This window comes from Trematomus bernacchii, unplaced genomic scaffold (genome assembly GCF_902827165.1).
Source record: "Trematomus bernacchii unplaced genomic scaffold, fTreBer1.1, whole genome shotgun sequence".
Classification (NCBI taxonomy): Eukaryota; Metazoa; Chordata; class Actinopteri; order Perciformes; family Nototheniidae; genus Trematomus; species Trematomus bernacchii.
In genome coordinates this window covers 2688360-2705220 of record NW_022987648.1, presented here as the reverse complement: position 1 = coordinate 2705220, position 16861 = coordinate 2688360, and the positions used below count along the sequence as shown (strand labels likewise).

Here is a 16861-nt window from a genome sequence, read left to right as displayed (position 1 = left end):
GATTATTATAGTGTTGAGAGATCAAAACAAAGCACTTTGGAGCCTGTCCTCTTCCAAAAAACGACCTAAGAGGTTGATTGTTCAAGCAGTTTATTACGACCCATAGTCACGTTTTAAAGTTTTCGACCTTTAGTGGTCGAGTAAGTAATAACAGTCTGTTGTCTCAGGTAGATCGTAATCATGTGACCTTTGATATTGCTTTTTTCAGTGGTAAATCCTAAATTGTAGGATAGTTTGGCCTTTATCATGCTTTTTGATTACATGTCTAGCGAGAAGTGTATATTTTACTTTCAGAATGTTGGTCCAGTGGATGTGTAGGATCGTTAGTTTGATAGATATTATGGGTTAGGGTTAGGGGGTTAGGGTTAGGGTTAGGGTTAAGTGTTCTCCTTGCTGTCGATTGATTTAGTGATATATGCAATACTCAACAAATAAAAAGCACCAGGTTAAAACCCTCTCACAGGATAATCTCCGCAACTCGTATTAGAGGGTCAGAGAATTCGACCTATTTGGTCGTATAAGTTGGAGGACTTGTTGGCACTTTGGTAAGTTACGGCTTAAGTTGTAAAATGCTTAATAAGCACTGTAACTTACATAATACGCATTTCTCGGTAACGGTCTGTTGTTTCTGTGAATGGCAGTGTTGCGGCTGCAATGTATTGTGGGACAGGATTTTCTCCTTTCCTTTCGTATAGGACGGCCCAGTGTTTCGTAAACTAAAGGTGATTATTAAAGGGCCCATGTCATGGCCATTTCCACTGATCATAATTCCATTGTTGAGGTCTACTAGAATAGATTTATATTGTGCAATTTTCCAAACTCACATTGGTTTCTCATACAGCATCTTTCCAAACTCACATTGGTTTCTCATACAGCATCTCTCCAAACTCACATTGGTTTCTCATACAGCATCTCTGTAAACTACGTGTATTCACTGAATTTCACTCTCTGCCTTTAACGGCTCGTTGTAGCTCCAATAGCTCCAGCCCCCCACACACAGCACAGTGTGCTCTGATTGGTCGGGACGTTGTGAATCGCGCTGAGCTCCGTGGAGGTGTTGTTTCCTTGTTAGCGATACACAGCCAAACACAGCCAAACACAGCCAAACTCATCCTGAGCACACACAAAGTCACAGCCGAAGTAAAAACAATAAGTGTGGCTTGATATTGAGTAAGAAAAAGGTTGATTAACGCTGTGAGAATGGGTCTGCAGAGAGAATTTTGCAGTTTTAATGCTTATGGATAATCAGAAATCATTTCAAAGGGACACAGACACATTAGATTAACCTATGGATTAACTTCAGCAGCGTTTTTATCGTTTTAATGCCATTGAAGACCACTTTGGAGAGACTACAGAGCCAAGGTAAAAATGTTAGCATTTTTAGCTACCTAGCGTCACCTGTTTTGATGTCCGTTTTTGCTTATAACGTTGCAAACAGAGTTGGGTGTAACGCGTTACTTTTATAATTCAGTAATCACACTACAGTTACTAACATTGCCCCGACACGCGTTACTTCGTTACTTTTATAAAATCAGTCATAATCACACTGACAGACAAGAGGGGTTTCCGCCGCAGGTTTATATGTACGTAACCTGCGCGACTTGCGCGTCCACATCTCCACGTGCAATGCTGCATAAACATGGCAGAGTCAGCGATAACTTTCGAGAGGTGGAGGTATGCCCATTATTTTGAGTTCGTCCGAAGAATAGACAGGAATGTGACGGTGAGGTGCAAACTCTGTCCAGGCCAGAAGCTGTTATCCACTGCTGTAAACACCACGTCAAACCTCAACAAACACCTGCAAAGAACACATGCTAAGGTGAAGCTAATAGCTAAGGACCGGACCCCCGAACCCAGAGTGAGGATGTTGTGAGTCGCCGCCGCCGACTCCGAAGCAGCACAAATTAGAATTTGGAGGACCGGTAACCAAAGCAGAGATGGACAGGCTTGTAGCATCCTTCATAGTACAGGTAATGTTGCCCATTTGCACAGTGGAATCACCATCGCATCGTTCAGAGATATACTGCGCAAAATACAGATAGCAGGAGACAGAGGACAGCCATGGTCAGAGCTATCTGGATCAGTCTTATGCGACAATGGAAACTGAACTAAAGAGAACATTTGAAACTTTAGCAGTCTGCGTGATCTGCCTGTAGGGAGGGGCGGGCCGGCCCTGCGAGTAAAGTAACGAGTAAAGTAACGAGTAAAGTAACGAGTTACTTTATGTAGAGAGTAACGAAGTAGTGTAATATATTACTTTTTTTTAAAGTAATATGTAATATGTAATATATTACTTTTTTGTAGTAACGACCCCATCTCTGGTCGCAAATACGTATAATTCAGTGGTAATGTCGGTGTCGTTAGATTCTGTGTCACCTCACTATGTGAAACGATGTGTTGGATGTGGTGAAAAGATAAATAATAAGGTTTTGTGAGTGATTTTCGGTGCAGTAAGGTGTTAGCATTTTCGCTCGTTGCTAATTCAGAGGCTCAGTGTTAGCATTGTGGGTTTTCTTTTGAAAAAAAAATTAAAATGATCAGTTAGATGAGTTTCTTCCCGTTACATGGATATAAAACATTCATAGTTGTATTAAATGAACATGCCCTCCAGAGGTTGCGCTAGACTTTTTCGCTGCCCGTCATTTTGACGGACAGGATCGTAACATTTCCGTCAAAATCCATTATAACCCGTCGGCCTGTACACTACTCTACCGGAGGAGGCACACTCGCTTGTGAACTGTTAGCGCCGTGTTATGCATGCCCACTGCACCTCGCAGGAGCGCGCGCAGCGTAAAGCAAGTACTCACAGACATTTCAATGATCTGTTCGGCAAAATTAGGTTTGGAAACTATATCATTTCCTTTTGGGAGGGCATGCATAATAACATGGCATAACACCGGAGCCCCGCTGCGGGGAAACTTTGGTGCTGTTCTGAGTTTGATCTAATCTGTCAAAATGACGGACGGCTTTCAGATTTTTCCGTCATTGTTAAAAAAAAAACGTCATAGACGGAAAATATTCGGTTAACGCGACCTCTGATGCCCTCAGACACTGTTTCCTGCAAGATGTTGCGGCAGTACCCCGGTACCGGGGTCTCTCGGGCTTAACAGGTTAAGCCCTGAGCCTGTTTTTCAGGTTTCAGGCTTGAAAATGCCACTAACACAACAAAGACTATATCTTCACTTCTAAAAGGGGTAAATTAATAATCTTTTTTCTCAAAGCAAGGTTACATCTGTGAGTTGGATGTAGATGTGTCAGAATCAATATAGATGTTTTTATTTTAAAGTAAATTCATATGGAACATAGTAAAAACATGTAAATTCTATCTCCGCCTAAAAAAAACCCATTACTTATAGTGAAAACCACCCTTGAATGATGGGTTAGTAGACTAAAAGCTTTAGGAATCCAAACTATAACATATGATAAGTACCCTGTATCAAGATTGATGCAAAACAATTTAAATTTGACCTTTTTAGAGAGGTTTAGAAAAATAAAGTCCAGGCGGACTCACCTCTGGGTAATTTGGGAACCATCAGTTCCATTTGACCTTTTTCACTGTAAAAATCATTTTATTACTTTGAAGTATCACTATAGGTATTCATTCCATCCAAGTACAACTGTTGTAAAAAAAATAAATAAATAAATAAAAAATAAAAAAACATACAAAATGAAGTTTGACTCCAATTGGAGCAGATTTATTTCAAACATTTTACAGATTTATTTCAAACATTTTACAGATTTATTTCAAACATTTTACAAACATACTATACAATAAAACCACACTCTAGGGCGCGCCCCCCAGGTTGGAAACCACTGATCTAGAGAATCCTAACAGCTCTTATCATGGCTAACAAGCATAGACTGTATATATAAATGGACGTAGGGTCCGTGACGTCACCCATAGGATTCTGCAGAGTTGCCGAGAAGCCCTTAGTAGGCGGAGTCGGCCACTAACGGCTCGACAGTGACGTCTGAGTCTAACTCCCGCCTGCTCCAGCCTGCTCCAAATAAGGGCAAAGAGGCGGAGCCGAGGCGGGACCTTCTGCCTCCAGCTGGGAAGTAACAGAGCTAGCTCAAGCTAAGAAGCTAAGCTAACATGCTTCCCCATCAGCACACTGCCGTCACATTTTACGTTTCTAAGGTAAGCGGACATGAAACTATTCAGGAAAACTATAAATAATAATCTAAGTTATTGAGTTTTTAGCATAATACTTCAGAATCTTAAAATCCCTTAACGTTTGTATGCAATGTGCTAAATGCAACACTGGAATCAAGCAAATATTAATATGTTTGTATGACATTAGTTATTTATATTTTGCTATCACTTAATTATACGTTTAATACATTTAAGTTAAGCTAAGGTGCATGTGATGGTAGCTAGTTAGTGCTCTTACCTGTGAGGCCTCCTCCAAACCGCATTATAACCAGACTGTATCATTAAAACTATAAGTACCAGTTCTAGATCCTTGACTTTAGACAAACAATACAAAAGACAAAATGTATTTAAAGACCAATCTTTATTTGAAGGTGCCTCTTAACCTGGGATATTAGTTATACAGTAATAGTATTGACAATCTAAAAAAACTGAGCAACTCAACAGTCAACTTTATATTTCTTATTGTCTAAAGCATTTATTATTTTCATTTTCCCCTCTCATATTCAGTGTGGACGGATTGAGACAGCGTGGTGTCCAGAGAGCTGCAGAGACTTCAGGGAGAAACCTCCGTGTGATGGACGTCCAGTCTGTTGGTTTGGAGAGGACTGAGGGTCTTTCCTCTGTGAGGAGGACCAGACCTGATGGAGGAGCCCATGCATAGCTGATACCACCTGCACAGGCCTAGTCTGTCACTTTATTTGACTAAATGTGTTTACTTATACATTTAATAGGTTTACACCTTCTGTCCACATGTGCTTTTTTATTTAAAACATGTTTGATTAACTTTTGGTTCAGATTTCAATAAATTGAATTTGTATTTGCACTCCTTTTGTCCATTATTCTTACTGAAAATGTTAGATTACACATTCACATCCGACTGAAGATTGGCCCCATTTATTTGCGTTGCAAACTCTGCGGTACAAGGTACATGTTGTGAAGCTCATAAAGTGAGGCAAATAGAATTAATCAGCTGATGGAGTGTAGATGTGGAAATAGGTGCATTCGATCAGCTGACTTCACAATAAAAGTAGTTTCTTAGTGAATGTCCTGTACTGGTCTTAAAATCTCATAACATCAGCTTTTAATTTTCCTCTTGGATGTTCTTCTTGACCCTCAGAGAAGGAGAACATGTTGAGTCGTGTCTTTCAGGCATGTCCTTTCCTAACAAAAATTACAGGAAACATAAAACATATTATTGCAGAACAAGTGTGTTATTTATGAAAGAGGTGTGTTTGTGTTTAGGGGCTGTAGATATAATTATTTTGTAATTGTAATGTTTTATTTTATTTCAACAGTGAGCTACAAAGACAATCAGATTATGAATGAACAGTATGAAATTCATCAACATTGAAATATATTTTATTATCAAAATAATATTGAACTGTTATCAAAACTTAGTGCAACTGTAGAAGCTTGCTCTGTTCTCTCACTGAAATCATAACTTTTACCACGTTTTTTACAGACAATATTGAGAGATAAATAGCAGTTCTCACTAATAGCTTTGCCTTCAATACCTTAAATTAGAAAGCTGACTTGCTTGTTAACATTTAAATGTAACCCTTTGCATGGAAAAAACCCTCAACTTCACTGATGTGTAGGTGATCTAGTATTTAGTATTGTTTAATGGAATGTATATCAGTGTATTAAAGTCAATACTTCATTTATTTAAACCAATATCTTTCTTGATTCTTTGTACAGTATGAAAAAAGAGTATTTGTACCTGTGCTGAAGTTCACTGCTGTGAGGAGTCCAGTTCTGTCTCTCACTCTCTGGTCCATCCTGTCTGCATCACCTGGAAACTTTAAACAAACAGATATATATGTAAAGAACCATGTGTACAAACAATATAACTTATTCTCTTCTGTTGAACATGTTGGATTGTGTATTGTCCGAGTCAGGGTTCTTTTTATTTTACTGTAACTTTGGAAGTTGTGTTACCAATGCTGTTGTGTTACTGTTTATTTGATACCAATTTGGTAATGCAATTAATAAAAACAACAACGTTTGGGTTCGTTCTTCAGATGACTGTGACGTTAACGTGTAAACTCAATAATGAACTCCAGCTCAACCAACCATATTGTAATATCTAAGTAATCATCTTGAAAATATGACATTAATAATTGTAATATACACACATCTTATTGTGAGGTTGATTTCACATACACTACTTCGACGTTAGCTTGTCTACATACTTGAGCATAGCTACCACTCGCTTACACGCAAACCCAAGCCTTAACATTCATTACGTATCATAAACACATAAATAAAGTACTCGAATTTCACTTACCGCAAAACGGCATTCATGCACCGTCTGTTTTAACCGCAGAGCGAGTCACAATAGTCCGATATATAAGCATGAAGAACAAACAAACACGGCCGGGGTCAAGTTTTGTTCCCTGGATGAACTGGGCAGGCAGTGTCCCTGTAGCTTCACGGACGGAGCAGCTAGCAGAGAGACAAAAAGCTAACAGCAGCAGTCACCTGACAGAGCTGTCACTCAATGTGACCACGCCCTAATTTATGCAAAAACTTTAAGACCTAATATAAATAAAAGGGTCGCGTTAGAAAACAATTCACTCACAGATTCATAATCACGAAGGTGGAATCTAACTATATACATAATAAAATGTATTGGAGCCAGGGCTAGAAACGTTTTTTTTCTGCTGTGAAAATGGGCATTTTAACATTGGGGTCTATGGAAATTGCTCCTTTCTGCAGTCATCGCCTATCGGCCAATATATGAACTGCAGTTTGTGGCACTTCCGTATTGGCGTCCCGGCTCTTCCCCAGAGTTTGCCGCTTGCTAACAAGTAGGTACTTCCAGGTCATTTCACTTCATTAGGAACTTTTCTGAGCAAATTGACAATTTGACCACAACCTGTGTTTCTTTTTTTCGGCTTGTAGAACAAGAGCTATATCACTTGTTCCAATAATCTTTGGCCTGGGACAGAGTTGTAAAACCACAGCATCGGGATACGGTCACAACAGAATTTCCCTCAGAAAAAACTAGTGAAAGCATGTTAATATTCCAAATGGCGATTTAATAAGCTAAGTCAAGCGCACAGAGAGCAGCATACATTGGATCCTATTAAAACGTTGCCAGCTCTCAGCTCTTTCCTGTGATCTGAGGCTCTGCACAGCCTCTGCTCCGTGATGAAATGTTTTCCTTCAGATGCTAAAGGTCTGGATGTCGTCTCCTTCAGCCAGTTGTTAATTAGATGTTGTTAAGCTGTCCACTCTTCCGCAGCCTTATCAGCAAAGTTAATGAGATTTCCAAAGCCTTTTTGGAATTTCAGCTAGAACTATGGACGGTTTCCAACATCAAAAGCTAATTATAATTTTAGTTGCATTTCAAAAGCAGTGTAATTTAAAAAAAAGATGTCCGGAACATGTTGTTATTTTAATTCATGTTTTATTCAGGTTGTATTGTTTCAGGCAATAACTGATAATTAAAAGAGCTTTTTGTGAAATGTAATTCAGCTTTTGGAAATAGATGACAGAAAAATCACATGTACCCCATGTAACCTTTTTCTCTAAAACTGTTGCTTTCAGCAGATCAACATGCCTTTTGACTCTATGAAAACTAAAAATATGCAAACATTTTAGGATTTGATCAAAAAGACAAATAAATGTTTTTGTCAGCTCTATTGAAATGTTAAGTAAATAGGATTTGTGGTGCTGTTTTTATGTGCAACACATCACATTTATTTAAAGGTTTAAATACTCGCAAGTTACATTTACCCAAAACTAAAGAGAGACAAATAAGCCTTACTCCAGTCTAACTCTGAGCTATAAGAGCCAAGTTTCCATTGTAGTGGCACCAAATGACAAAAAGAGAGAAGTCATGGCCCATAATATGTGTGCTAACTGCACATTTTTCCATTTTATTTTCTTGTGAAATGTGAATTGTTCTTATAAAGATTTTCCTCTAAAGTTAAACGTTTACTATAATCAGCTGGTAAACAAAAAAAGGGGATGAGGCTACAGATGAGCAAACAAATAAATGAATGGGGCGAAGCCTGCGAGCTAGTTCAGGCAGTAAACTCGAGCACCAATGATACATTAACACGTGACGCACCTCGTCCCTCTTACAACCAACCAAACACATTCTCCTAAACATGCCGCTCTATTTAAGCTGCCAGGTCTTCCTGCCTCTGCCTCGCTATGCTGCTGCTGCCACTGCTGTGTTCACTTGCTATTGCTACGTTCATGTTCCTGCTGCTGTGTTTCATGTTGCTGCTACATGCCTGCCCCACCACCACCCCAGCTCCACCCCAGCTTCCACCTGTAGGCCCGGAGGATAGTTATCTAATCATCACTCAATGTTCTTTGTAAATCTGTGGAGTGATGAGGCCCGAGCCTAGACGCCAAACTCAAACGATATGCTGCTTCTAATAAACATATTAAGAAACACGTGAGTTGTCTGACTGAAATACAAAAATGTCAAGAATGTGGAAACAGAGAGCGCAGAGCTCCGGACTCATGGATGTATAAAGAGAACTGGACTCAGTGTAGCATGTATTAAAAAGATAAAAAAAAGAAAAAATAACTTGACTTTTGAGAACAACAGTATCTGGATCATCCGGACAACTGGGCCCATAGAGCATGCACATTTGTGTTTTTCTTAAGACCCCACCTCCAATACTCTGCATCATGTCTGCTCTTGGTTTAGTCAAATGAATGGAGACGGAAAATAATTCTGGATTAGGCTTATCATTTTACAACTTTAATATTTAATATTGATTTAAAAAAGGTATATTCAAGTTTTCTCACTAGGTAGTTCATGTAGCTCATAAGTTCATTTGTTTTCTGTATATTTACAGATTTCTCTTTCACAATGGTAGTCATTGGGACAAAAGTGGTTTTGGGTCAAACGACATCACAGACTTATACAGAAGAGCAGGATCACTGTTTGCTCAAAACAGAAATGTGTTTCAACCCCAGGCTGGATCGGAAAAAAATCTATCTATATGATTATATAATAATTATAAAGCAGAGGTACGGCCCATCAAGTAGCTGTAATATTTAGTAACATCAGCGGTATAAAACAAGATAACAATAAGATGTATGGGATGTTGTCTGTCGTTCAGTGTCAAAATGTTTGTTTTTAGTTTGTTAATATCAACAGACCATTATGCTCTGTTAACTAATACAAATGATGATAAAATACATTATATATGATACCATTTTATTAAAAAAATGAAATCCCAACTGAAGAAAATGCAATAACCAAGTAACTTGGACCCACTTGTCATGTTTTAGAACAAATGTGTGATACATGAGGCATTATCCTGTGCAGCATGTAATGAGAAGTGAAGAGTTTCCAGAGAGTGCAGTGACCTGCTGGAAATATTGAAGTGAGGACATGGTCAGTGGTTTCCATTCATCAAAGGGAAACTCTCCTGAGTCTGTCTGACACATAAAGCAGGCCCAGCAACTCTGCCACATGTCACTGCACTGAGACTCTACTGGTCCTTTTTTCTTGTTCACTCTTTGCCGAACAACAGCATTGTAAGAGGTGTTGTTTACCTTCATGACATGGAGCTGTGCTGCTATCACAGTCAAGCCCGCCTTAACCTGCCATCAGGCACTGGGGCTGTTTTGTAGGCCCCCTATTTAAACAACAAATCAAAGTTATTCATAGCCTTGGCAGGCTCTGTGATCACACACACACACACACACACACACACACCACTAATTCAGCACCATGAACAGCAACATATGGCCTCAATGCCAGGTATCAGTAGATGAGAAGGATCATTATCTCCGGTGGATTAACACAAACCTAGTTATGTAAAACGATGCACAACACATTCAATCTCTGGAATCCATCGATCTGATTGATTAGCGGAGCAAATGATCAAAATAGTATGGAGGGAAGATATTTTCGTTTGGATTACTGGTCTGGGGGAAGCTCGTGTGTGTATACGTGTGTGTTTGTGTATTTTCGCGTTTGTGTGTATTGTGTTTGTTTCCCGGAGAAAACACTCACGAGAAACACCGGCTGTTGTTATGCCTGCTGTGACGTCAGTTTAATATTCTGAAAGCCAAGACTTTGTTTATTTGAAATCAGATGAAAACAAACTGTAACGGACCCTGCCGTGTTATCTATGATTACTATACGCCTTACATTCATAATTTCAGCGGCAAGGGAGAGCTGTCTTCTTCCCTTTACAAGCTTCAAAATGTATTTATCGTGTGATTTTGGAAATACAAGTTTCATATTCTGAAAGCCAAGACTTTGTTTATTTAAAATAAAAATAAAACACCCGAAATAAAAAATAAAAAAATCTGAATTTTCTTTCTTTTTTTTGTTGTATTGGCTCATGATAGGCCCCCGATCTCCGTAGGCCCCTGGGCTTCAGCCCAGGTCAGCCCGTGCATTAAGGCGGCCCTGATCACAGTAACAGCCTGATGCCTGCAGCTCCTCATCCAAAGTTCATGTTCCATGCTTCGTTGCATTATCTGTCATTTGCTGACAAAGGAAAAATTGCAAAATGTATTGAGCGTCACCATAAAAGCCACTCTATATAATATTGGTTAAATGTAAAGCGCAACAGCAGTTGGAAGCACTTGGTTTTCTTGAGCAGTAACATATACAGTACAGCTCTGATGGAGATGTAACAATACCAATGAAGTACTGATCCTTAGAGATGGCCAAATTTGAAGTTTGCATTAAAATTGCTCCCTTGACAAATAGCAATGGGATCTTTGAATATCCTTAAACTATTTTCTGTCATTTTCTATCTAAAATGAAATAGTTTCAGATGCCTTACATGTGACTTGCAACACAATCAACAAGCAGCCTGATTTCGAGCCTTGAGGAACCCCAGAAGTAACCTTTAATCACTTTGTTATAAGGTACACAAAATGTGCTTAGTTACTGAGTAGTGAATAAGGAACGACTAGATAGTTAATGGTTAGTTAATGAGGAGTTCCTCAGTTCAACCCTGTCTCCTAGAAATTACGTTCCCACAAAACTAAACTGCATTCTCAAATACGTTTCGCAAGAAACGTATTTCCTTCCACGTTACGTTTGTTATGAACATATCTTAAATACGTTTATTTTCTACATATCTTCTAGAAACCTATTTTCTCCCACATGACGTTTGTTATGAACGTATCTCAAATACGTTTGCTTTCTACCTATATTTGCCATTTATTTTCTAGCTTATAATAATGATAATAGTAATTTATTAATATCATTTTAGAGCAAACTTATTTTCGCGCTGGCTGGCGGCTGACTTTTCAGTTGACCAAATCCGTTATTATGCTGGTTAATGGTTAATAATCACAATATTGTTTGTAGTCGTTTCATACAGCATTCTCAATTACGTTTAACAAGAAACGTATTTTGTCCCACGTTACGTTTGTTCTGAACATATCTTAAATACGTTTGCTTTCTACCTATCTTTGACATTTATTTTCTAGCTTATAATAATGATAATAGTAATTTATTAATATCATTTTAGAGCACACATTTGAAATCGACGATCGGGCTTGATATCCTATGGTTAAATTAAAATCAGTAGGCGAGGCTGTAATTTCGCCAGCTGCGAGGCAGAAAATAATAGTTTTAACATGCCAAAAAGCTGCTGTGTCGTTTATTGCACCTCAAACATTAAAACAAATCCAGAGTTACGTGTTTCTGTACTTCCTCTAAGAAGAAAGGACAGTATACAACAGAAGAGCTCTGTGGCTTCAGGCTTGATCGCCGTTCAAATGACAGCTGGTTTCCCCAAAAGTGAGCAGGGCTGTAAAGTGACGTAGGAAAGATCATCAGCTCGCTGATTGGATGTTTTAGCCGCAATGCACGTCGGGATATGGTGTTAATGCGATATGAAATCCGAAAAAAGAATCAGAGTTTAGGATGGCCGAAGACACTACACTACCCATAATCCCCAGCTATCGTTTGGGACTACAGTCCTGTTGACAAACCCCGTGATTAATCTTCAAGCTCTGGGATTGGATGTTGGAGTGGCAGTGCGCCAAGGTTACGCCGAGCGCCAAACAGCTCTTTGAAATGGAACGAAACCACGGCAGACTTTCCAAAACTGGACTCGAACGCCCCCCCCAGAACTACAGATGCTGGCTATTGTGTTTCGCAACATGTTCTATAGCGTCTCTACTGGGAATTGTAGTTTTAAAAGACGTTTTCGTTTTTCCCAAAATTAGAAGTTGACAGTATTAAACTGTGTACAGCCCTGGAGGTTTAGGGGATAGGAAACAAATTGGTGTGTACAAATGTAAAACATGTAATTAATAAATGGGTGAAAATCGCTTGTGTCCATAATGGGAAGCATTAATATATACCCACATGCCAGCTCATTGTTACTTTGGAATTCTACTCCACTACAATTCAGAGGTTAACCTGGTATTTTTACTCCACTACATTTATTTTAGTTACTTTGCAGATTCTGATTAATGATGTGAAATATAAACAACCCTTAAAGCAGACTTTAGTTACACCTGAGTAAAATTCAGGGAAAGGTGATTGTCAAGTGCCAACAATCAGGAGAGATATTAGTTGGTGCTTGAGAAGACTAAACATTTATCTGCAGATCTCTATAAAGTATATTCATTACTCGTTATTCTCTACTAATAGTTAATTAAAAACTGTATATAATAGCTATTTTGCACATCCCTTTCAAGATTTTCTAAGGTGTATTGACATATCATATACACCACGATGTTGAAGTTATGCAATTAATGAAAAACTTGGGTCACAGGTTCCTCAACAGTGCATTACAAGACATCTATCAATATGTGTGTATTCCTCCACCATTAAACTCAAATTCTGCACATGTCTTATACTATCTACATACATAAGAGTATAATTAATATATATATAATATCAGTTAAAATAAGTGCTTCAACACAGTTAACATTGCAGGAAAGCAATATATTAGACGCTAAGTACTTTGTCAGGCTTAATATTTATCTGTAGATAGATACCCCCAAAGCTTTTTTCTTATTTGAAAGAAAACCTAAAGTATTGTTTAATGTGTTAATAAAGGTTAATTAGTTTGTCTGTTTTGCACATCCTCATATTAATATCTTTGTACATCAGGCACTAAACTGTTTTATTGTAGAGATCACTTACAGTATCTTCTTGATTTTTTATATTCTATATTTCTATCATTGACCTTCTACTTTCCCCCTATGAAAGTATGTACTCTTAATATTTTATTCATCAAATAACATTATTCAACAAAAATAACATTATTCAACACAAATGATTAAATAACGTGCTTTAACCACTAGGCGGTGCACACAAGGTACACACAGTATACTAATAATAACTTTGTATTATTAGTGTAGGACACTTATGTATGTATAACATCTGAAGATGTGTAGTTTTATTCATGTTTTTACATAATTGTACAGGATATTGCTATATTATTTCTCATGTTTACTTCTACACATTAATATCTGATTTGTAAAACATCACAGACAGAAAGGTATATCCGTCATTTAATGGTAAGCTATTGAAATTGTGATTCCATAGATGTGTCTCCCATCACCCAAATCCCCTGACTATTCTCTCAACTCAGTATTTACATTCTTATATTCAAAGAAAATCAGTAATATCTTTAAAAACTACAAGTCCCTTTCTATCAGCTGTGCACCGTTATGGTGTAAATATAACCTATCTACCAATTGGATCAAATATAAAAGTCAGCCGTATTAGTATTGATACTGCAAGGAGACGTATTTTGTGAAAAGAAATGTAAGATGTTGTTTAATTGTTGATATATTTATGATCCACGACACGTATTCAGTTTCGGCGGCAGTTCTTCCAGAACTTCAGTCCAGAAGTCTTCTCATCAGGGCTCTATAAATAAAGAACTATGGCAGATGTGTAATATTTAATGCAGCCGAACCGTGTATTACAATGCCGTTATGTGATGACTTTCAAAGAGAAAAGCAAGAACACTCAGAATAAAGTATTATTATTATTTTTTTTAATGTTTTCGGATTTCACATCGCATAAACACCATATCCCAACGTGCATTGCGGCTAAAACATCCAATCAGCGAGCTGAGGATCTTTCCTACGTCTGTTTCCGGTATTGTTCCTGTAATGAGAGTTCACATTTATGCTACATTGAAGGGTGGAATTGACTACACATCTTCAGAAACATAATTTGCTTCAGATATATACTGTAACTCATAGCAATATTGTAACCATTAAGAAAAGCCAACTGCATTAAAAACCCAGTTAACAAACACAAGGTAAAGTATTTTTCCTTCAGTAATGAACATGTAATTCCAATGTAGACACACCTGGGGTCGCTGTTCAGTCTGTTACGCTGAGCCATGCATTGTCTGGAACGTAAAAGGGACGAAGAAGACAAAGTGAAGTGACGTACTTCCGGTTCAATGTGAAAACATTCCCAGTTAAACCATAGATATATATAAAAACATATGTTTATATATATCTATGAGTTAAACAACATAAACAAATCGCTTAATAAAAAGATAAAACACTGGCATGTAATTTACGTTTGGATTAAATAGAATGGTTTTGAATAATAGATGAGAGTAAAATCTACGTCACAGCCCCACCCACTTTTGGGGAAACCAACGCTGTCATTTGAACGGCGATCAAGCCTGAAGCCACAGAGCTCTTCTGCTGTCCTTAGAGGAAGTTTGAGGTGTTTGAGGTGCAATAAACGACACAGCAGCTTTTTGGCATGTTAAAACTCTGCCTCGCAGCTGGCGAAATTACAGCCTCGCCTACTGATTTTAATTTAACCATAGGATATCAAGCCCGATCGTCGATTTCAAATGTGTGCTCTAAAATGATATTAATAAATTACTATTATCATTATTATAAGCTAGAAAAGAAATGTCAAAGATAGGTAGAAAGCAAACGTATTTAAGATATGTTCAGAACAAACGTAACGTGGGACAAAATTAAACGTAATTGAGAATGCTGTATGAAACGACTACAAACAATATTGTGATTATTAACCATTAACCAGCATAATAACGGATTTGGTCAACTGAAAAGTCAGCCGCCAGCCAGCGCGAAAATAAGTTTGCTCTAAAATGATATTAATAAATGACTATTATCATTATTATAAGCTAGAAAAGAAATGGCAAATATAGGTAGAAAGCAAACGTATTTAAGATACGTTCATAACAAACGTCATGTGAGAGAAAATAGGTTTCTAGAAGATATGTAGAAAATAAACGTATTTAAGATATGTTCAGAACAAACGTAACGTGGGACAAAATTAAACGTAATTGAGAATGCTGTATGAAACGACTACAAACAATATTGTGATTATTAACCATTAACCAGCATAATAACGGATTTGGTCAACTGAAAAGTCAGCCGCCAGCCAACGCGAAAATAAGTTTGCTCTAAAATGATATTAATAAATGACTATTATCATTATTATAAGCTAGAAAAGAAATGGCAAATATAGGTAGAAAGCAAACGTATTTAAGATACGTTCATAACAAACGTCATGTGAGAGAAAATAGGTTTCTAGAAGATATGTAGAAAATAAACGTATTTAAGATATGTTCATAACAAACGTAACGTGGAAGGAAATACGTTTCTTGCAAAACGTATTTGAGAATGCAGTTTAGTTTTGTGGGAACGTAATTTCTAGGAGACAGGGTTGCTCAGTTACCCCTTTCACACCAACGCAACTCCGGTTCAAGCTCCGTGCTAGAGCTTTTCAGGTTCAGAACCGGTACTTCGGTTTAGCTCCGGCTCTTTTCACACCGCTCAGAGCCCGACTGGTGCTGCCGCTGCTGCGTAATGACGTCACAGTTTACGTCGCTGATTTTCACCCCAACGGAGCTCACAACAACAACGGGCCGGGGACTGCGTCGGGTCGATGATCGTGTTGCTTTTAATCATACGAAGCCAGATTAAATTAAATAACGACTTCTCCAACCTTATACTTTTCTCCAGAGTGCCGTGGTTCATTGTTTATGAATGTGTTTCAGCGGCATTTAGCGACCGCTGCAGTGCTGGCTGCTCTTCCACGAGTGTATTCTCCCGTTAGCTCCGGGTTAGCTCACACGGCTCTAAAGTATTCACTGTCTGACTGTCACACAAGCAGCTGATACATATCCCCAGTTCCCCTTAAGTGAATGTGTGTCAGTCTGAATTGACGCTGTTTGGCATCACAACGCTGTTATGAAAGTTTCTCTGGTATAACATGGGTGATGTTAGCATAGCAACCGAAGCTAAACTGACTACTTGCTAAGCCGTTTTCTACAGGCACTTTTTACCGGCGTATTTTTCATTATGATTCTACTTGTGATAGTCGGACATGACAACCTGTGCGGCCCATGTATTGATTCCATCCGATAGCTGCTATAATAACAAACAAAACGTCTGCCTGCTCTCCACAATGATCAATAACAGCGAACGGATGGTCAAAGTAAGGTACAAATAAACAGAATCACACGAAGCCTGGTTAGTGTTGCCTGACTTTATAAAGCGTGTTTTTTTTTACAAGTTTGTGGTTGCCTTCTAGTCACTTTGCTCAGCACTACTGCTTGTTACAACTTTTATTTGCCGTACTCGCCTTAACTGTTAGCTCAGGTTAATCTCGCCCCCCTCCGACGTAAGCGTGACGTATGCGGTTCTTGCTTCTAGACGGACAACTTTTTGGTGCTCGAAACGAACCGGATTCCGGAGCTTAGAGGCTGCTCCGCTGCGGTGTGAACAGGAAAA

The 16861-nt window shown here is 38.3% G+C and overlaps 1 protein-coding gene across 1 annotated transcript in view; it reads left to right on the top strand.

Annotated features, from left to right (window-relative positions):
• LOC117485720 (inactive dipeptidyl peptidase 10-like) overlaps positions 1-16861 on the top strand; it is a 430229-nt gene that overhangs the window by 177547 nt on the left and 235821 nt on the right. The gene's annotated exons all lie outside the window — the stretch shown is intronic.